This window comes from Mustela nigripes, chromosome 3 (assembly GCF_022355385.1).
Source record: "Mustela nigripes isolate SB6536 chromosome 3, MUSNIG.SB6536, whole genome shotgun sequence".
Classification (NCBI taxonomy): Eukaryota; Metazoa; Chordata; class Mammalia; order Carnivora; family Mustelidae; genus Mustela; species Mustela nigripes.
The window spans coordinates 154,234,756-154,257,980 of record NC_081559.1 but is presented as its reverse complement, the minus strand read 5'-3'; the positions used below and the strand labels follow the sequence as shown (position 1 = coordinate 154,257,980).

Sequence of the window (23,225 nt, the reverse complement as noted above, 5' to 3'; positions counted from 1 at the left end):
TCACCAGTCTCGTTTTAGGTGAAGTGGTTTCTCTGAAGTTCTCCAGCCGAAGACATTTCAGCTTTAATAGGTCACTTTTTGCTTCAAGTGGCACGGAAGTCCTCGTTTGCGGGGAGATGACCCTCTCGAGCCTTGTTCAAACTGCAGGAGTAGGGGACGATCCACTCATCGGTGGATCACAAAATGCATCTTAACATACATTTGCTTATGCTAAATCAGTGGCTTTGCTAGTCACATGGCAGGCTGACCTTTCGGACTAAGTCTCTCTCACTGGAATGGCTTTTTTTTTTCTTCTTTTCTTTCTTTTTTTTTTTTTTTTTAAAGAATGAAGTCTGTCTGATCTCACAAGTAGAGAACTGAGCGATCACTAAAAACTGTTGTGGAAGCCGGTGATTTTTTTTTCACCTTCATAATTCTGTGTTTCTCAGCTACACTCAGTGCTGTCCTGACATATGTTAATCAATGCATTTGTTACCACACAGCTTGACTATTGCATTTCTCTGGTAGTTGGCTTATCATCGGCTATAATTATTTCAACTCCAATTAATTCTGAACTTCTTTGCAAGGTTATTTACTTGCTTTAAGCAATAAGACAACATGACACCTCTTTGATTTCTAAGCATCTGGTCAACTACAAATTGAATTCAGTGCCCTCTTCTTTGCTTGAACAGTCTATTTTGGTGACCCTTCTCATTAGATCCTGGTATTAGTGGTCATTGACCGGCTTGCTTGAAAAACAAGTGCTAGTGAGAGAAATCCTCTCAACATGAGGGTGTTGAGGCTTGTAGAAGCAACATTTGAAATAATGCTAGAGCCCATGAGGGGAACAGAGGAAACCCGCTGTGGTGGTGTGGTTATCCACGAGTATGAGAAGAGAACCAGTCAGTCTTGGTGCTGGACCCTGCTGAGGGAAAGAAGAGACACCTGTTACATTCCAGGTATTATTTTAGGTGCCCTATTACCATTTAGATCCTTTGCTAGTCACTACAAGTCTTTTTTTCTTTCTTTCTTTTTTTTTTTTTTTTTTTTTTTTTTTGACAGAGAGATCACAAGTGGGCAGAGAGGCAGCCAGAGAGAGAGGGGGAAGCAGGCTCCCTGCTGAGCAGAGAGCCCTGATGCGGGGCTCCATCCCAGGACCCTGGGATCATGACTTAAGCTGAAGGCAGAGGCCTAACCCTCTGTGCCACTCAGGCGCCCCAAGTCACTATAAATCTTAAGAAGGAAGAATGATTAGCCTTCCGAAACAGATGGGCAAAAGGAGCCTCAAAAAAGTTAAGGATAGTCTGGCTCAAGGCCACACAATTAGGAGGTGGCAGGACCCAGCATGGAATTTCGGCTTTCTAACCACAATACCACTACAGAAAGAGCTGGAAGGAGCAAGCCAAATTTTAGAACTTATGTGTATGGCAAAGTGGGAATAGCGCACCCAAGAGGTGGGAAATGCGAGGAGTCCGAATCAAGAAGAAACGAGCCCTAAAACACAAATCCTAAAGCAAGAGTGTTAATTGATAGGCAGAATGATATATGAAGATGGATCAAGATGGGCCCAGAGTCTTTTTCTGCAAAGAACCAGATTGTAAATATTTTCAGCTTTGCACCCTGTACAGTCTCCGTCTTAACTGCTCAACTCTGTTTTTGCAGTGCAAAAGCAGCCATGAACAATATGTAAACAAATGGGCATGGCGATGTTACAAGAAAGCTTTATTTACAAAAACAGGATGTGGCTTTGGGGCTCTCGTTTGCAGACCTCCTCGTCTATAGATCAATGTCTCCAAATGCAGCCTGGTGCCATCCCCCAATGAGTTATTTGAAAATGAAGGGGAGCGCTTTTGATTATCACAGTCGTAGGAGCTCAGAGCTACTGACAATTAGTAGATTCTGGCCAGGGACCCTGAAGATCCTGCACAGATCCTGGGGCAGCCTCATCTGAGCTAGGATTTTCCCCACCCTAATGACAATAGCATCTCCCTCAAGAAACACTAGATTAGGCAGAGGTGACCACAGGTGCATTCAAAGTCAAAACTCTTATTTTTCATTCCACTTCATAGGGATCAGTAATAGGACATGGAAGACATAAGATCTTCTGGGAAGAAGAGGGCCTTTGGAATGAAACCAATCTGCTCTATCTACAGTTTTCCTCCCTGGTACCTGTATGTATTAAGCAAGTTCCCTGATGTGTGTGATGCGTGGCTCCTGTCAATAAAGAGGGAATAGTCATAACTCCCTCATCAAGGTGCTATAAAGATATAAAGAAAAAACACTTGTGAAAGGACTGACAGGGTAAGGATTGGGTAGGCTCATGCTATCCAGTAGAAATATAATGTGAGGCACATAGATAATTTTAAATTGTCCAGAGACTATATTTAAAAAAAGGAGAAACAAGTAACAATTATTTTAAAGATTTTATTTTTTATTTATTCATTTGACAGAGAAGGAGAGATCACAAGTAGGCAGAGAAGCAGGCAGAGAGAGAGAGAGGGGGAAGCAGGCTCCCCACTGAGCAAAGAGCCTCATGCAGGTCTCGATCCCAGGACCCTGAGACCATGACCCGAGCTGAAGGCAGAGGCCCAACCCATAGCACAGTGTATTTAGCCCAATATATCAAAAATGTTATTATTTCAACATATCATCAATATCAAAAATTATTCATGAGATATTCTGTATTGTTTTTTCTATTTAAGTTTTCAAAATATAGTATGTACTTTGCAATTACAGCATTTCTCAGTTCAGAAAAGTCATGTTTTAGATGCTAGCCACACGTGACTGGTGGCCACTGTCTTGGTTAGCTCAGGTGGAAGGACAGCATTCAGGTTACGTCCCCTCCTTTCCTTCTATTTTCAAAAAAGCCACTGACTCCTAGTCAATGTGGAGAGTCTTCATTGTCACATACCCCTTTCCCAAACCTACAGTTGGAGAGTAGCCCCCAGCCCTTGTAGAACAGGTCTTCCCAGATTTTATGGATGAAGCACTTCCCAGACCAGAGTGCCCACATTTAACTGAAGGCAAAATTTAAATAGCCATACCTGCTTACCATTAAAATCCCCTGATGTCCTAGAAACAAATACCACCACAAGGCCTATATTTGGTGGTGCCTCTCTTGCAATCTCTATCTTGGGCAATTTTCTTAATGGCAATGTAATCAATTCTGGTTACCCAGGAGTATCCTATAACTTCAACATTCCAACTCCAAATAAAGCCAGGCCTCCAAGAAGTCTAGCAGAAGAGTAATCACAAAGTCACACAATGGGTTCAGCATGATTCAATAAAGCCTATTGGTGGCCCAGCGAGGTTTATGATTAATCTAGGTCTCTTCATCAGCACACTATAAGGATTCAGCTCTTCCATTTTCCCTTACTGAATTAAATGAATTCCTTCCCTGTTAGTGTTTTGAATAGTACCAGTCCAAAAATGTCAGGGAAAGAATATACACATCTATGGGTCCATGTATATTCTTAGTGTCTATATCACGCAAACGTACCCCCCTTATGCTCCCGTGACCCATGCTTCCTTAGGCATAGATGGTTCAAGACTAAAAGAGGGAAACCCAGAAGCTCTCCCCCTCTTTCTTCCTCTAATTATTTGGAGCTGTCCACCAAGAAGGAATAGGACTTCCTTTCTAGCCTGTTGTATTATGAAGGTACCTACAGCTCGCCTCGCCAGAACTTTCATTAAAGCAGAGGCTCTCGCCCTAGCGGCTCTCAAGCCACCTGACTGAAGCTGGCCCCACTCGGAGAGACTCAGGTCTTTTGGGGATCAGCAGTTCAGCAAAAATGTTGTTTTGTTTAATTCACTTTTCGATCCTAGTAAAATCCTGCCTCCGCCTCCCCCACCCCCTCCACCCCCCAGCCCTGAAGACCTTCCTTTTTATCTCTGTGTCTGTTTGTTTGTTTGTTTGGAACAAAAGGCAGGATGAGAAAGGATACTATTTGCTTAGTTAAAAGGATCTTTGTTCAAAACCTTGCTCCTCCCAATATAATGGTAATAGTACCACTTGAAGCAATTGGGTCCGACTCTATCAAGGTCCCCAGCCCTCGTCCTGAAACTGTCTTTGTCACACAGGCGCGCACACACACACAGACACCCCAACAACCATTGGTCGGGAGATCTAAGAAACGAACATATTTCTAAACAATGTACTTTGGGACAGTTCCCGGAAATATTGATCTGGCAAAAGGCAGGAGAGGCTAATGAATTTCAATCCATATGGTCTGCTAATTAGGGTCTTGTGAAGGCTGGAACACCTATCGATTAACCTGTTTAATATCTTAAAGCCAGTGCCTCAACACGGATAATGCCCGCCCCGCTGCTCTCCAGAAGAATAATGTCATTGTTTGTTTTGCACATGCCAGGAGGAAGTCTCTGCTGATTCCCTAGACGACAAAGGTGCAGCAAGGGCTTTCTCTTTCCTTCTTTGGCAACAAGAAAGCTGCCCCTCCAGATGATAGGGTCCTTCCCCTTTCCTGCAGGTAACTGTCAGTCAGGCGGGGTGTGAGGTATGATAATTCCATCTGTGCCATTGGGATTGTCAGCTGCATTGTTCTGCTCAGTGTGCTGTGGATTGTGAAAAACAACCAGGACGGATGATTTTAAGTAATTGCTCTGACAGAGACTGATTACTACAGTAACAACAGTCAGTTATAGTTAAGGAGTAGCCTTGGCATATGGTCTACATTTGATGTGGGAAGGAGAGTGGGGGAGAGAAAGGAAAAAGCTTTATAATTTTACAGATTGCTTTATGTTTTATAATGACTGAGTTTTCTTTTCCTTTACTTGATTTGGAAAATATCACCAACAGAAGCCTGAAAAAAAAAAAAATCTAAATATTGTTACAGATAAAGGAATTCAAAGAACATATTTAGCTGCTATTAAGATAAACCATAAAATGATTAGGATTTATAAGACCAATAATTATTCACTGCCACAGCATTTATTGTTCTGTGTATTGGGGTTTGTTTTCAACTTTGTGCATTCAGTGATCACCCTTTGTGGAAGCTTGGCCATTCACTGATTGCATAAAACCATTGCATTCATTTTGAAAGATGAATCATTAACATCAGTGGCTAACCTCCAAACTAGTCTGATATTTCATTCATGAAAAATACTTGAACAAAACATACTATTTGATTTACATATCTTTTACAAAATACTGTATATCCAATACTTAATGTAATAAAATAGACTTATCTGGTTTTGCTTAATAAAAGAATAGTAAAAACAATCACAAACATATTTCACGTCCACGCAAAATTATATACATTTGCCCTAAACAAACTTGAAAAGCGAGATCTATTTACTTTACCTTTGTAGCTACACATAGAGAAACAAAGAAATTAATAGGTTTCCGTCGAGCTGGGTTTTAAATTTTTATACCATTCTTATTTTAAATTTTTTATCATACCCGAGAAGTGGCACATGAGATTATATGCAGAGCAATGAACTAGAAAGCTCCTTCAAAAATAATAGAAATGATAGTGATTTTTTAAAATAAATGGTAATATGCTCAATAAAATAATTCAATACCAGATAAATAAGAAAGTCTTTGGAATAAAAATTAGGGTAATAATTTAACACTGTGAAAAGTAAGTATGATAAAGTACATCTGAAGGACATTAATTACTTATACGTGTGTGAGCTATTGTTGGGCACATAATGGCAGATCCATTTGCCAGCAGAGTCACGCTGCTCCCAGTATTTTAACTCATTACTTTGTAAATCTCTTCTGTGATACCTTGAGGAGAAAAGGTGCTATTTAAACCCACTCCTATTTAATATTAATTAGTGTTAAGCCAAATAATTTTCACACCAATTATTACTTAAACAAAGGAAAATGCTGGACTAACTAATATTTTCTAATATGTTCAGGACTAGCTTGTGTTTGAGATTTTCCAATAGGGTTGTGAATATCACCTTCATTTCCAAAGGAGAAAATGAGAGGCTATGATTGGACTGCTCATACAGTCAGGCTTTCCAAGTTATTTCCATGTATTAAGAAGTCTGTGAGTCTCAGGAAGTTTAGAAAAATAGAGTCTTTTCTTTTTTCTTTCTTTTTTTTTTTTTCCCCCTTCAGTGATTTGGGTCATGACCTGCCTATGAAAAAATGCAAGTCACCTTGCAAGTTGAACTTCCAGCTATTACAAACCATCCATACTAAATAAAATTCTCTGCTGGGAAAACTGGTTATTGCTCAGGAACACTATGGCAATTGGTTCTAAATAGCGCAGTTACTTGGGATTTTTTGCTTCCTAAAAATCACTCTTGGGGCGCCTGGGCGACTCAGTGGGTTAAAGCCTCTGCCTTCAGCTCAGGTCATGATCCCGGGGTCCTGGGATCGAGCCCCACATCGGGCTCTCTGCTCCGCAGGGAGCCTGCTTCCCCCTCTCTCTCTGCCTGCCTATCTGTCTACTTGTGATCTCTGTCTGTCAAATAAATAAATAAAATCTTTAAAAAAAAAATCACTCTTCTCAAATATGCTTGTCATCCTCTAAACACGCATGCTTCAAAGAGCTGACTGCTTATCCATTCAGTTGAATAAGCAAATTGGTCATAATAAATTCAAATTAAATTTCTTCCTTTAAGACTTTTGGAAGATCTTTTTGAAATAATAGAGTGCAGAGATTTTTTTAATGGAAATTCTCTTAATGAATTAGGAACTAAGTAAACATTTTTATACCAAGGATAACATTTTACAAACTCAATCTAAAACCTGATTATTTTGTCCTGGATGTTAAAGGTCATAGTCTATTTTTTAAATGTTTCAAAAAAAATTAACATTTTAATAAGTATTTCTAATGTTTTCTTAGGTTTCACTCTTTACTTTCTATTAAAGTCCAGTCTTTTCCTATTTTTTTTTTTAATCTAAACTTCCATTTTTGGATAAAAGCAGGGAATTAATATCTAATTTGAGAAGCAGGTAACACCTTTGGTAACCTGAATTTTGATAAATTGTATTTTAATCTCTTTGAGGATCTTAAATACATATACAGATCTGCAGAATGTAGTTAAGAATTTAAATCATTCTATATTCTTTAATTATTTTACCTCGGCCTTTTTTTTCCCCCAATTATCTATGACTTTGTAATTCATGCCAAAACCTAGAGGTTTTAGACCATAACAGTGGATTCTTTCTTATGATTCTGTGGGTCCAGAATTTGGGCAGGACTCAGTTCTTCTGCTCTATCTGTCATTAACTGAGTTCACTCACTCAGCTGGCTTTTAGCTGCCACTGGGCTGAGTTGCAACATCTAAGAAGGCTTCACTCACACTGGCATTTCATTGCCCATTTACTTGTCCCCCCCACCCCGTGTAATATTTCTTCATTCAGTAGTTTTGTTCAACTTTCTTTTTTTTTTTTTTAAAGATTTTATTTATTTATTTGACAGATAAAGATCACAAGTAGGCAGAGAGGCAGGCAGGGAGAGAGGGGGAAGCAGGCTCCCCGCCAAGCAGAGAGCCTGATGCGGGGTTCGATCCCAGGACCCTGGGACCATGACCTGAGCTGAAGGCAGAGGCTTTAACCCACTAAGCCACCCAGGTGCCCCTCAACTTTCTTTATATCATGGTGGTTGAATTCCCCAGAAAGATGTTGTCGGTCCTCTTAGAGGTTAGACCCAGACCTACCCCAGTGTCACTTTTGGTACATTCTGTTTAGCAAAGCAAGTCTAAAAGCCATCCCAAATTCAAGAGGAGAAATAGTCTACCCAAATGAGAAGCATGGCCTGCACATATAGGGAAGGGACAAATTAATAGAAGACAACTTTAGAAATCATCTCCAAACCTCCTAAGAAACCATTGTTAATTTGATCGAGATGAGAAAATAATTCAGCCACACAAAATAAAACTGATTTCCTTAATTTCATTAGTTACCTATCATAGAGAAAGATGGGCTAAAAAAAATCTGCTTTATTTAGTAAATTTTGGTCCCTTTATACATATCTATCTATATTTCTTAATGCTTTTTTTAAATTATCAACTTTACAAGATATTTCATGTTGCAAAACACATTCTTCTCTAAGACATTGTGTGGGTTGATAAGACCAGAGTGCATTTGTTTTCTAAAAACATACTTGACCTCATCCTGTTCTCATTATTTCTCAAAAATACAGATTTGAAAGTTATTATTCTAGCATTAGGTCTAGTCAGTGAAATCTCAGAACATATTATACAGGTTAGGTTCAAAATACATTTTCTAAATACATTAGTAAATAAATGATTTGTTTACAAGTTCTCTGAAACAATTTTTGGTGCTTGTTCAAATAAATGAAACCATAGAAGAGAGTATTTCTTTGACACTAGACTGATTTGTGTTTAAATTTTCCTTTGAACAGTTATAAGGTTAATGGTTTTATTCATTTTTAGAATGAAGATGTGCTCACCTACTATGCAGGCATGTGGGAAGGATCAAAAGATGGTATCTGTGAAATTCTTAGCTCAGTCAGTGGACATAACCCTCATCTAGTGGTAGCTTTTAATATTAAACTCTTTCAAGTCAAAAATTTTGAAAAAATGACCTATTTTTAATTGGTTTGCTTGCCAAATATGTGGATCTTTAAAAGATGATTGTTTCAATTTTTCTGAACCTCAAGAAAATAGGAGCTTTGATTAATTTTATTTTTCATTGGAATGGATATGTTCCTGATCACAAGTCTCCCCAAAAGGGTTATTATTGGGGTGCCTGGGTGGCTCATTCGAGAGCCAAAGAAAGCTCTTGCTTTTGGCTCAGACCATGAACTCACTCCCCCACCCCAAGTTGGGCTTCACGCTCAGTGGGGAGTTTGCTCACAGCTTCTCCCCCTCTGCACTTCCCGCTGCTCGTGTTCACACAAGCACGAGCTCTCTCTCTATCTCTCTCAAATAAATAAATCTTTAAAAAAATAAAAAATAAAAATAAAAAGGTATTATGATCAAATATATTTGAGAAATATTATATGCTCTTAAGTGTCTCTTAGAGAACAATAATATATATGAAAGGATACAGAATATTTCATGTTGGCGGTTCCATGGTGTAATGGTGAGCACTCTGGACTCTGAATCCAGAATATTTCATGTAAAATTGAAAATATCCTTAAGCTTTTTAATTCACCATTACTACAACCTTTTGTAAAATCTAAATACATAATAGTTTAACCAAATCATGAAATTGAAAATTATCAACCCACTGTACAGGGAGATATTACCTCGGAGATATTGTAGCTTCAGCTCCAGACCAGCACGATAAAGCAAATATTGCAATAATGTGAGTAAAATGATTTTTTTGGTTTCCCAGGGCATATAAGTTATGTGTACACTACACTATTGTCTATTAATTGTGCAATAGCATTATGTCTAAAAAATATACATACCTTAATTATAAAATACTTCATTGCTAAAAAATACTAACCATCATCTGAGCTTTCAGCAAGTCATAATCTTTTCGCTGGTGGAGTTTCTTGCTTCGAGGTTGATGGTTGCTGACTGATCAGGGTGGTGGTTGCTGAAGGTTTGGGCAGCTGTGGCAATTTCTCAAAATAAGAGAACAGGGAAGTTTGCCACATAGATTGACTTTTTCTTTCACAAACCATTTCTCTGTAGTATGTGATGCTATTTGATAGAATTTTGCCCACAGTAGAACTTCTTTCAAAATTGAAGTCAGTCCTCTCAAACCCTGCCATTGCTTTACCAACTAAGTTTATATAATATTCTAAATCCTTTGTTATCATTGCAATGAACTCCACAGCATCTTTACCAGGAGAAACCACTAGCTATCCCAAGAAACCACTTGCTTTGTTCACTGGTAAGAAGCAATTCCTCATCCATTAAAGTTGTATCACGAGAGGGAGGCGATTCATGGCCATCTTCAGGCTCCACTTCTGATTCTAGTTCTCTTGCTATTTCCTACGTCTGCAGATACTTCCTACATGGAAGACTTGAATCTCTCAAAGTCATCCATTAAAGCTAGAATCTACTTCTTCCAAATTCCTCTTCATGTTGCTGTATCGACTTCTTCCTATAAATCATGAATGCTCTTAATGACATCTAGAATGATGAATCCTTTCCAGATTTTCATTTACTTTGTCCAGATACGCCAGAAGAATCACTATATACAGTAAAGCAGTGATAGCCTTACAAAATATATTTCTTAAATGATAAGACTTGAAAGTCAAAATCACTCCTGGATCCACGTGCTGCAGAATGGATGCTATATAAGTAGGCATAAAAACAGCATTAACCTCATGATGCTTCTCCATCAAAGTTCTTGGATGACCAGTGAGCAACCACATTTTGAAAGGAATCTTTTTTTCTGAGCAGTGGGTCTGAACAATGGGTTTAAAATATTCAGTAAACCATGTTGCAAATAGATGTGCTGTCATCCAGGCCTTGTTGTTCCATTTATAAGGCACAGGCAGAGTAGATTTAGCATAATTCATAAGGATTATCAGCCCTAGGACTTTTTGGAATGGACAATGAGAGTTGGCTTTAAGTTCAAGTCACTAACTGCACTAGGCCCTAACAAGAGAGTCAGCCCACCTTTCGAAGCCAGGCACTGATTTCTCTTAAGCTATGAAAGTCCTAGATGACATCTTTTTCCAATATATGACTGCTTCATCTACATCAAAAATCTGTTGTTTAGTGTAGTCCTCTTCATTAATGATCATAGACCTTCTGGAGAATTTGTTGCAGCTTCTGTATCAGCACTTGCTGGTTACCTTGTACTTTCTGTTGTGGAGATGGCTTCTCTCCTTAAGTCCTCATGAACCAACCACTGCTAGCTTCACACTTTCCTTCTGCAGCTTCCTCACCTCTGTCAGCCTCCAGAGAATTGAAGAGTGTTAGGGCCTTGCTCTGGATTAAGCATTGGCTTAAGGGAGTGTTGTGGCTGGTTTGATCCTCTATCTAGACCACTCTTTCTCCCTGTCAGCAAATAGGCTGTTTCTCTTTCTTATACGTATGTGTTCCCTGAGTAGCACTTTTAGTTTCCTTCAGGAACTCTTCCTTTGCATTCCCAAGTTGCCCAACAGTTTCGTGCAAAAGGCCTAGATTTCAGCCTATCTCAACTTTCTACAGGTCTTCCTCAGTAAGCTTAATCTTTTCCAGCTTTTGATTTAAAACGAGAGATATGAGACTCTTTCTTTCATATGAACACTCAGGGGACATTGTATGATTCCTAACTGCCTTATTTCAATATTGTACCTTAGGGAATAGGGAGGCCCATAGAGAAGGAGGAGAAGTCCTAACACAGGAAAATAGCCAGTCTGTGGAGCAGTCAGGACACACACATTAATTAAGTTCACCATCTTGTATGGGCATAGCTCATGGTGCCCCCAAAACAATTGCAATAGCAACATCAAAGAGCACTGGCCGCAGACCGCCCTAACCAATACAATAATCATGAAAAAAATAGAAATATTGTGAGAATTACCAAAATGTGGCACAGAGACAGGTAGGGAGCAAATGCTGTTGGAAAAATGGTGCCCACAGACTTGTTCTACACAGGGTTTTCACAAACCTTGAATTTGGTTAAAAAAAAAAAAAATGGACATCATGTGAAGCCCAGTAAAGTGAAGTACAGTATAATGAGGTATGCCTGGATGGTCTCTGCACTTTGAGGACAGTTTGATTTTGCTTAAGAGTAACAGTTCAATTTGGAGATACCCAATAAACTTAAGCTTATACTAAATAATCAATGAAATCTTATATATTTTAAGAGGTTCGTAAGAACTCCGGGTCATTGCTAAGAACATCAATTCTTGTATTCTTCTAACAAACTTTAATGCATTGTGTAGAATTGTATGCCCTTAGACTAATAGGTCCCAGACTACTATGTTTTAATAGTTGAGGTATATCTATATCTATATCCATATCTATATCTATACCTATATATCTCACTTTAATGCAGAATATATAGATATATAGATAGATGGGCTTCCTCTTCAGTTCCTTCCTGGAATTACTGAAATTTAAGTAAAGAGACAAGATTTACAGGGGAATCCAATGATCAATTTTGTTAAATCAGTAATTTCGATTTTATCCTCAAAATACTCCTATAAATTCTGCCCAGGGTGTAGTTGTCTAACCCATAGAACAAAATCCTGATGTTTTATGACAGTTGTTTACTTTAATTTTACATTCTCTTTCCCACCACCCAGTCATTAATTTGTAACTGCAAAGGCACAAATGCCTTTATATTCCAACATATATCACAATACGTATCACAGAAGAGCTACCATAGAATTGGACAGAGAGATGGGTAACAGTAGCTGGTGGATGGTAGATAAACAGAAGGAAGCGAAAGGGGGCAGAGCAAGGAAGGAAAGCAAGGAGAAAGAAAGAGAAAGGAAAGGAGGAAAAAGGACAAATGTACACATTCATAATTGTTCCAAAGAATCATGTACAAGTCTACACAAAATTAACCAATAGTCCTTTTAAGTTAAGGACCAAACACAAAATCCTGTGATGAAAACTAATATGCATAAATAAGAACGAAAGATACACACATTAATTAGTTATTTGTTTGCTTCTATCACTAGAAAGAAACTCTTTGCTAGTGGGATCAACGTCTTCATATAATGCCTGGCACGAAGGAAGTTACTCTTCATATGTTCGTTCAAAGGATAACTTTATTAAGCACGTATTATAAAACGTATGGTGTCATCTGAAAAAGGTTTGTCAAGCAATCCAAAAAAACATTTGACACAGTTCTTATGTAAAGAACAAACTTCACATATGGCTGATGCTTTAGGACCCCATGAAGCTCTGTTATCTTGAATTCCCCGTCCATGCTTCTACGGATGGAGCAGCGCCAGAATGGGGAAGTTCTTTAGGAGCGAGTCTCAAACATTGCGACATTTTGCTCCCTGGAGCAAACAAACTTTTCTTTCAGGATGACAGAAGACATCAGTTTTAAGGAAATATTTGGGTGAAACATTTCATCCAAGGAATCAATTTAGCTGTGTAGAAATAACTACCCGTAAATGCACGCATCCATTTACTCTTTTTGGAGACATTTGTCTAACACAGGTTAAGTCAGAATAAGTCAATGAGGGGGCATGTAAATTTGAATGACAAATAGAATACATGTCTCATTTTGTCGAGATTTTTCCAGAAGGATAATATTTAGAAAAACAATAACCTATACTATCCACTTCTACACAAAGACTATAGCTGCCTCACAAACTTCATGCATTAATTCTGCAGGATTTCTTGTGAGATAAAGCAAGATCCAAACAGCATAAAAGGGAAGCAGTAGGAGCAACATGATTTTTTCAGATTTCCTTAAAAAAAAATTTTTTTTTTCAGTTTTTCAGAGATGAAAGTGTTGTCTTCCTTAGAGAATGGGATGCTTAATACCACTTTTGAAATACTATAATTTAGCTAAAATAGGGAAACAAAGGGGAAATGATTGAAAACTTCTGCATGGTAAAAGAGGGGAGAGGAAGAGAAAAATCACAGGCAGTATACTAGTTACAAGTTAAGTCCTCTTAACTGATTTATTTTACCATTTTTTGTTCAAGTAACCTATTTAAAAACTCATCCATGCATAGATTGCCCCTATTATTAATAGTAAATGTACATTTCAACCTGTCAAGTTTTTCTAGCCCCACTTCTGCAAGGTTTTTTCTGGTTTTTTTTTTTTTTTTAGGGAAAAAAAAAAATTTAAAAAGCAAAGGCATTTCCTAGGGCACATGCTGCCAGACACCCAGCATTTATCTTATCTCAGTTGATGACTTTCCTTTTATCCTGAAATGATTTGACAATGACTCTATGATTTCCTGTACAAATTACCCTTTGAAAGTGGCAGTGGCGCTTGGCAGCGATCTTCACTTAATTACTGAGTGGATTATTAGCATACGGCTCCCCCCCCCCCTTCATTTCTTTATATCTTCTAGATTGCGTTGACAGTTCCCTTTCATTGCCTGCTTTAACTCACTGAATACTAAACATTATGCAGATTGCAGCTGAGAAGTACCCAGGCTACTCCAAAACCCTAGTCTGCACCAAAACCTTTTTGATGGAGAGTAATTTACAGGTCAGAAATCAATAGTGTGTCTGGGAAGTACATTTGTGGGTTTTCTTAATTTAGATTAGGGTGGGGTGGCGCAAAGCACTAATGTTCAAAAGTGAATATTGCTCTGTGATCTTTCTGAAAAACAATTAGTTTTGTTCCTTCCTTTAATATCCTTGTCTTTAAATAGACTGAGATCTTGAGATTCTATTTCTCTTCTACTCATTACTGCTACCTGACTGGGGAGGGGATTAAGGAGACCCTGTTTTGAGAAATGGTAAGTTTCACTCCTATCAGTCTCTGAAGTCAGCAGTCTGATAAGCTGACCTCCTCAGCAAGTGTGAAGTGTTATTTATTGTTTGCCAGGCAAGACAAATGCAAATGATAAATTGCAAAGATCTCTTCGGCACTCTCAGAAGGAACCTTCTCTTCTGTCTTGGCTCCCATCTTTTGGCACAAATTTGCACATATGTCGGGCATTCTCCATCCAGATCTTTATCCTTTTTTTTTTTTTTTCTTCCCTCCCTGAACTGCATTCTAAAGCATCTTCCACGTTTCCCAGGGTGTAGCAGGGACACGGACCCCTTCCCATTTCAGCCTTATGGTATAGCTTAGTGCGTGTTTTTGTTTTTGTTTTTGTCTTTTTTCTCTCTGTGTCTCTCCTTGGGAGGAGAATACAATACATGAGTGATTTCAAGACGTGGTGGAGGTGACACCAAAGCAATAGGAGTCCGCGCGGGTCGGGGGGAACAGCTGGGTGCTGACTATGTCATCTCCATTCCAGGACTATCAACCACCAGCTTTATTCTTCTACTGTTACATCTGCTATGAAATTTGGGTCTTCCAGGTGGCAGCCCAACATGCTGTCCAGTGCGATGAGGCCATTTAAATGCTTTGAGCTAATGCTGCATATCCATTTTCTAAACAAGTTAGCAGATACCATATGCAGCAATTAAAGTTTTATTGAGGGGCGCCTGCTTACCATACTGAATTTGGATTGGCTACCATCTGTCTCAAAGCCTGTGGTACCATCCCTGTTGCTTGAGAGAGCATTTGTAAGGATAGGAGATTTTTCTCAACTTCTGAAGAAGCTGCTTGCATTATTTTTTACAGGCAAGCCCACAAAAGTGGAAGTGGTACAAAGGAAAAGTACCAGACAATTAGAAGTTAGGATGGAGGACATGTGTTTGAGCGGTATGGGCCACTACACCAAGAACACAGAATCCTGTCACTTCCACCCTGGCAATTTTTAATGGGTAGGTCTTGCTGAATATGCTATTTTTCAGAGATAGCTTCTACGGGCAACTCGATGAACCAAAATTAGGACTAGGTGAAGGACGTGGGAATTGTTTTGCCTCTGTAAGAGCAAATGCAACTGTTCTCATGGTCTAAGAAAATATTACCTGGAAGCACAGGGAAAAATTAAAATATAAATTTACATTTTTCTCACTCTCCTGGTAAATCTCTACGGAGACAAAGCTGTTTAAGATCAATCAGAGCTGAACAAAGGATTTTGAAGAAAGCATTTATTAAAATTTAAGTAACGCCTAAATACTTGAGCTATGATGGTTTACTAATAGGTTGTTAATGTTTGATGTTTTCTCAGACATATTTATCTTTATACCTTTGACCTTCATGAATACTCAGAGGGAAAAACATCTGATAGTGCAATTCAAAACCTCTTTGAAGTTTTAAAACAATGGCCTGAGTATTAGTATAGACTAAGAGAATAAGGACTAGAGACCAAATTGGTTCACAAACTCCGGGTTGCCTAGATCTTGGTTATATTCCTCTATATTTCTGTGGATCCTATTCCATAGGGGAAAAAAAATGATGTTATCAAAGCCTTGTTGTTGATTGTGTCTGAGCTAAGGTTTTGAATCTTGAAAATAGCTGGTAAGTGAGAAGAGAAATAGCTCTTTTTTTTCCCCCTAGCTTCATTGTATCATATGGTGATGCTGTTCATTAGGGCTTCCTCACTACTCAGGTCCTGGTGAGCAATGTCAAATTTCGTGAGTGACAAGTTCATAGCATCATGGTCGTAAGCCTCATCTACTTAGAAAATGCAATGTGCTTGAACGAAAACACTGAGTATGATTCAGGAGACCCACATTAGCCTAAGAATTGCTATTCGTCAGCTAGGAAAATCACCAGCCTCTCTGAGTCTTTTTTCCTGTTCTGTAAAATGGAGCTTAAAATCCATGTCCACTTCTCTTTGGATCACTGTGAGATTTCAAAGAGTCTAGAAGATTTCTGTAAATAATCATTGACGTATGCATTGAAAAGTAATTTGTAAATTGTAATGTCACAAATCCTACACAAACCTCCAGCTGAAGGTCAAGTGTCATGTCTTTCACAAAGCCTTTTAAATAACATGGATCCTCTGTTTCTCCTCTGAACCCAAATAGTAATGTCTTTGTACCTGTCTAAAGACATTCTTTCCTCTCTCTGGTAACCTAAGAGAGGAGATCCACGACAATCATCTAAAATTTTGCTATTTCATTTGTGTGGTCCATAAAACTAAAGCATTAGCATTACATGGGAGCTTTTTAGGAACTCAGAATTTCAAGTCTCTCCCAGACCTACCAAATGAGACTGTTTCACAAGACCACCAAGCGAGTTGTAGAAATATTAAAGTTTGAGACACATTGCTCTATACAATGACTCTAGTTTTCTCAGGAAATCTCATTTTTTTTTCTATTTAAGATATTTACTATGGAAGAGCTTGTGGAACTTTAAAGATTGCTAGTACAACCCCATTATTTCAAGAATAAAAGAAAGAATATCCAAACCAGGATTCATATAAATTAGGATTTGCGTAAGATTAAATGTCTGGTTTGCTTATTTGCTGTTTGTTTATCAATTATTGAGTGCTTAGTATGAATTAGACCCTGTAGTAGGCATGGAGGATTCTTTTTGGAGTAAGACATGATGCCTAATATCAGAGGTCATCTAGCCTAGAGGGCGCAGATAAAAGTTTTCTCACTCCTATGAGATGCTGCTTGAGCCATCCCACAGAAGTCTTCTTTAAGGGGTGTCTGATTCAGCCTGGTCTTACATTTGCTTTACATTCCTTCCAGACTCACATACTTTTTTATCTTTACTGCTGTAACATTGGAAAATCTCTGCTTAATGAATTTGGTGAAATCAAATGTCATTCTTCAGTTACTTGTATACACGAGAAAAATGGCTCATTGGCCAGCATTACACCATAGCATTGGCAAATACACCTTATCTGTGCTTTTCATTCATTCTCTAAACCATGCCCACCCTAACTTAGAATTACTATTATCATACAACAATTATAATAGTTAACACATATGAGGATCTCCCCACATGCCAGGCATGCTTCTAAACATGTCACATGTATTTTCCTCATCCTCGAAGCCATCCTAAGAGGCAACATTATCTCCTTTTTACAGATGAGCTAATAGAGGCTCTGAAAAATCAAGTAAGTTTCACCTATTTTCGAACACTTGGCAGGTAGACTTTAAGGCCTATCATTGTATATAAAGCCTTAAAGTAATGACTGTACTTTTGCAATGATTTCCAACAGGATAGGTTGTATCTAATTATGTGTTTTTTCTATTCTTTCTGTACTTAAAGTGGCAGATCTGCCACCAGTGACAATGGGAGTTCTAGATATATTAGCCAAATAACTCTTCCAAAAGAATTAAACAAACTGATGAAGATCTTAAGTTTAGTTAAAGTACTTTCATTTCCCTGACTGAAAGGTCAATCGAAGCCAAGAGGAACTACAGTTGCAATTATTTATTGACTGTATAGTGTTCTTCCTCCATGAACAGTAATTGTCTAATTTTTATAACCCTAAATATCTTCTAGTCATTTTGTCTATAACACAACATTGGACAAATGCCTATGTTACTCCCTTGAATTTTCACTCTAATGGTTTCTTAGAGTATGTGCTTCTTACTTTCTCTGTTTTAGATTCTCATCATTGAGTCATTTGCCTCAAGTAGTCTGAAAATGTATTTAGGTCTCAATACCTTATTAGAATTTTATATAGAGGCTTGGTCATTCAAGTCAAAAGGGTGACCCTAACATCAGTCTAAGAGTTTCTGGCCCCCATCTCCTTGCTCATTACTACCTTACTACCTCACTTTTACACTTGGACTTGTCTATTGCATGGACAGAAGCCAAGTCTACAGAAGAGTAAATGATCTGACTACAGTGCGTTACAGATTAAAGTATCTCCTTCCATGTGTTTTCACTCTGGAGCAATGTACTGGTCACTCAATTTATGCTCTAGTTCCTAACCTGCTTCTGTTCTTCAACTTGGCTGCCTCTTCCTCCATTTCTCTGATTGTTAGTATCCCCAGAGAGGGTAAGAAACTGTATTAAATAATATTGGTGTTCTAGCAAAGTTCTGTAATGCTGAAAATACTGATGGAAAATAAAACCTGGGGATTATTTACACCTTCAGTTTCCCTATTCTTCATGATCTAAGGCAATCAGTGCTGTATGCTCTATGGTCAAGATCTTCTCAACATTAGAACACACAAAGGATATATTTAGTACCTATTGTTGTTGTTGGTTTTTTTTTTTTTTTTTGAAAGAGACACATTTCTAGAACCTCACTATAACACTGCCAACTCTTGAAAAATTCCTCTGCAAGCCTGGACTAGTTCCAAGAAGATGATGCAATTAATTAAATACCAAAGATCTCCTTATAAGTCAATTTTACCAAAAATGGTCTCATGGTACATGCCCCAAGGTCATGTTGCATATAGAGGCTCCAGGCAATTTCTTTCAACGAGCTCAAGATATCAGTCTATAACCTGTAGTCATTTCCACGCCTTGGTCTCTTCTTATAGGACTTGTCATTGATTGCAATTTTGCCCTTGGCTCTACAAACAGCTTTGCTCAGACCTTTTGTTGCTAGCTTGATTTGCAGCTGTGCAGATCTCTCAACAGTCCATAGGTGTGTTGCATTACTTCAGAATCTTCTTTGGAGAGTTTAGCTAGCACTATATGCAATCTCATATTCCTTCAGCAATAATTTATTAAACATATGCTCTAAGAAATACCAGAATATTCATGACCAAAATCTTCAACAAGGTCCATTGACTAAAATATATCATCAGAGCTCCTTAGGGTAGAATAAGAGATTCTTCAGAACCTGGAAACCACCTGTTTTCTGTTGTGATTCCAATTTCTTCCTCTGCCAACTCTCCCCTTCAATCCATCTGAGTTACTTAGTCGCTGTGATAATAATAAAAACAAGTCAGACCTGAGCCTGTCAGGATATATTAGTGATTCTCACACACTAACCAGCAAGTCTGGGAATTAGTCTATGCCTGTGTCTCCTCGATTGTGAATGCAGTATGGTGAGGTCTGTGAACTGAACTGGTGAGTATGCACCCCTACCTGACTCCCTTTGAGTGAGATCGGGTGAACATTGGCCTGTCTTCCAATCATTGAACTCAGTGTTTCCATCAGCATTTCTAAAGAATGAAATACAAAAAGGAACTTCAGAAAGTAGACTTGGGCCTCCTTGGCTTATAGCCTCAGTCCCTCTAACTTGACCTTGATTTTCTACTAAGAATCTCTTATATTTCCTCATATGGATCCCTTCTATGAATTCAGATAGTAACTAATAATAGCAAACATGCCTTTCCCAGAATACTTATTACTGCAGCCATGATTAGGCATGAGTTTGATCCGTGTAATCACAATTCGTGCTCTTGGATATGGCATTCTATGCATTTCAAATCCCACCCTTCTGTGCCACTCCTTGCAATTTCTTGGTTTGTTTCCTCTAACACCCACTTGCACACGACAGGTCAGTCTCCAACCTAACCCTTTCCCACTCCGTTTCCAATGTCCAGCTCACCAGTGAGTGAGGTCATGACACTTAGGGCAATAAGGAACATATGCGCACATCAAAATCAACACATCTACTATCAAAGTATCTGCTTTCCCACTCCTGTTCCATCTTGATAAATAGAAACATGTTCACTCACTTCAAATTAGAAGTTTTTTTCACTTTTATGAATTATATTCAAGTCTTATCAATTCTTGTCTGAGAAACTGAAACAGAATCCCAAGCTCAAAAGAGTAAAGCAGAAATAAATCTAAGTCTCTGTTAAATACATATTACTTGCAGACAATATAATTTTTAGAGAGTATAATTATATGAATTATACCCAAGTCCTTTCTATACTCCCAAGTATCTCTTGAATTTGAATTGGTCACTATCTATCTCACCACAGCTACAATTAGCATACCAGGTATATATAAAATTTCTCTTCTGGAATGTTGTAAACATCATCTAATTTGCCTCCCTGATTTTATTCTTTTAGAATTCATGTGCATCCTTTACCCAGATGGCCATCAGGAATCTTTCTAAATCACTACCATAATCATGACTCTCATCCTTCTAGATTATCTCTTTTGTAAAATGACCTCTGATCCCATCTGCTAATATTGTCTTCTCCCTCTTTGTATATACTTAAAATATGTTTTATGTATCCCTATGTCCTTATGTATAAGGCAAGGGAATTTACACAAATACTGGGTTGTCACATTTCCTTACCAGTGACATCTTTAATCAAAGAATACATGGTTAGGGTTTTGGCAATAGGAGAGGCCTTTCACGGCCAATATTTAAGACCTGCTGCACTGCAAGCTGTCTATTTTCATCAAAATTATGTCTTCCTCAGACAGTTATCTGCTCAGGTTCCAAGATGTCCTACCTGGGAAATACGAGCCGCTTGGAAGAGAAGAAATTTGGAGTTTCTCCAGATGGGCACACAAAAAAAGAACTTCATTTGTTATTGATAACCCAAAACTTACATGCCTTCCATAGAGAATGTTCAGTTTTCCTCTGCTTTCTTTTACTGAGCTTGGTATTCTGCTTCATCTTCTCAAACAATAATCATCATCCATTAATGGAATTAATTATTGCAGCAATTGAGCACCTTCATATTTACCAGGTGCTGTATAAGCTCTATAATTGTCCTCACATCCCCCCCCATGAGGTAAGCAATATTAGCCATAATTTTGGGGGGAGGAACCTGATAGGGAACTCACCTAGATATTGAATAGCAGTAGTGAATGATGAATGGTGGATAATATAACTCCAAAACCTTTGCTCTTAACCACACCATCATGGTACTTCCCTGAATCAATAATTAATTAACTAATGGTATTATTAGTATTATTATTATTAATCTCACTGGGTGAGTGTCCCTTGTTCCCTTTGTCTTGATAGCAGAGACCCAGTGGCAAGAATTCTCAAATTCTTAAAAATTATATCACATTGACTTGTCATGTTAAACAGGGCTCATAAAAGACACTGAAGATGCTTCTACAAAATCCAGTAGCACTTGAAGCTTCACAGACATTTGAACCATCTTCTCATTTTGTAGCATTTAAGTCAGTTTGAGCTTCAAGCCATCCTGTCACTTTGTTGTCTGCTAGTATATTTGGAATAATCCTAAAATATGGTCATAGGACTTACATAATCTGGCAGCATGAGGAAAAGGAGCATTTTAATGGCACTGTCTCTCTTTTTTAACCTTTTGTTATGGATGATTTCAACTTATACAGAGGTAGAGAGCACAGTGCAATAAATCCCCTCGTTTCTATCCCCCAGCTCTAGCAATCAACTTTCATTTCATCTGTAACTTCCCATTTCTCCCCTCACTGGATGATCTTGAAGCAAATCTCAGATGCATCATTTCATTCAGATTTCATTATTAACTTTCTTAAACAATCACAATACCATTATCTACACCAAAAAAATTCCCTATAACTCCTTATTGACATTAAATATGCAGTTGGTGTCCCGACTTCATCCAAGTTTGCCTTTTACATATTATTTTCACAGTTGCTTTTCAAACTGGAATTCAAACAAGGTCCATAATTTTCACTTCATTGGTATGTATTCCTAAGTCCATTTTACTCTCCAGCCTTTTTTTTCTGTATTTATTTATTTATTGTTTAAAGATTTTTATTTATTTATTTGACAGAGAGAGATCACAAGTAGGCAGAGAGGCAGGCAGAGAGAAAGGAGGAAGCAGGCTCCCCGCTGAGCAGAGAGCCCCACGTGGGGCTCGATTCCAGGACCCTGAGATCATGACCCGAGTCGAAGGCAGAGGCTTAACCCACTGAGCCACCCAGGCGCCCCTTCAATTTATTTTTTTAAGAATCTTAGTCTTTTGTCTTATAGGACAAAAGGGTAGGGAGGGACAAAAAGGTAGGCGACTGTAGGGTTGCCTTCCTTCTAGAATTTACCGATTCCTTCCCTGTGGTGTCATTTAGTGTATTCCTCTGCCTTTGAATTCTCTGTAAACTGGTAGACAAATCTAGGGACTTGACCTGTCAGTTTATTTTTGTTTTAGGAGGTGGTAATATTTTACTTTCAAATTTCATAGGAGGGAGGATATTTTGTTGTAGTTATTATTCTCATTAATACCTTAAATTGTCCCCTTTTTGTCTAGTGCAGGACTTTTCCAGGGTCCTGAGTCCTTGAGACACAACCCCAGGTGTTTTTGTTAGAGTCTTTCTTTTCTGGTACTGCATGATGTTTCAGGTTCATCTGACAACTTTCAGGGTTCAGCTTGGAATCAGCTATTTGTCCAAGAAGCCCATTTTGATGTGGGAAGCCATATGTTTAGGCCACAATCTCAGGGTTCCAGATAGTCATGTTTCTAGATTGGAAATTGTTTCCAGATCTTTTTAAAAGACAGAAATTTTTTGAAGTGTTGTTATTCAGATTTTTTAAGCTGCTTACTTGATTTATCTGTTATATATGCAGTAGTTGCGGAATAACAATAACCATAAGATTATTAAAAACTATGTAATTTTTTTTCTAATTTCTTGCTTAGACTATCCTTAAGATGTATACCACTAGGGATAAAGATAAATAGTCAAGTTACTGAATTTTAAAGTTACCGTCAAGCCGTTAGTTCAACATACAGTTCATTTCATTTGTTTAATCTTGCTTTTAAATTTTAGAGACTCCTTTATTTTCATTTTAATTTAACTGTCATATAGTCATATAAAATATAGTTCCAAAATTAGATCAACCAAACAAGGTAAATTCAGACAAGAGCCTGTCCTTTTTCCCATGTTCCCCTTCCCCTTTTAGAAGTAACTACTGGGTTGATTTTATGGTTTATTTTTACAACCTTAAATTTAAGAAAATGGATATATGTTTATAAATATTCAGAGATAAATAGAAGAATGCTGTATGTATTTTTCTCAATCTTTTTTTTTTCAC

The 23,225-nt window shown here is 38.0% G+C and overlaps 1 long non-coding RNA gene across 2 annotated transcripts in view; it reads right to left on the bottom strand.

The window, feature by feature from the left end:
- LOC132013197 (uncharacterized) overlaps window positions 1-249 on the bottom strand; it is a 58,813-nt gene extending 58,564 nt beyond the window's left edge. For both annotated transcript variants that reach the window (XR_009402913.1, XR_009402912.1), the window contains exon 1: window positions 5-249. This is a non-coding gene — a long non-coding RNA (uncharacterized LOC132013197). The remainder of the gene's footprint in view (window positions 1-4) is intronic.
- Between the last annotated feature and the right edge of the window lie 22,976 nt (window positions 250-23,225).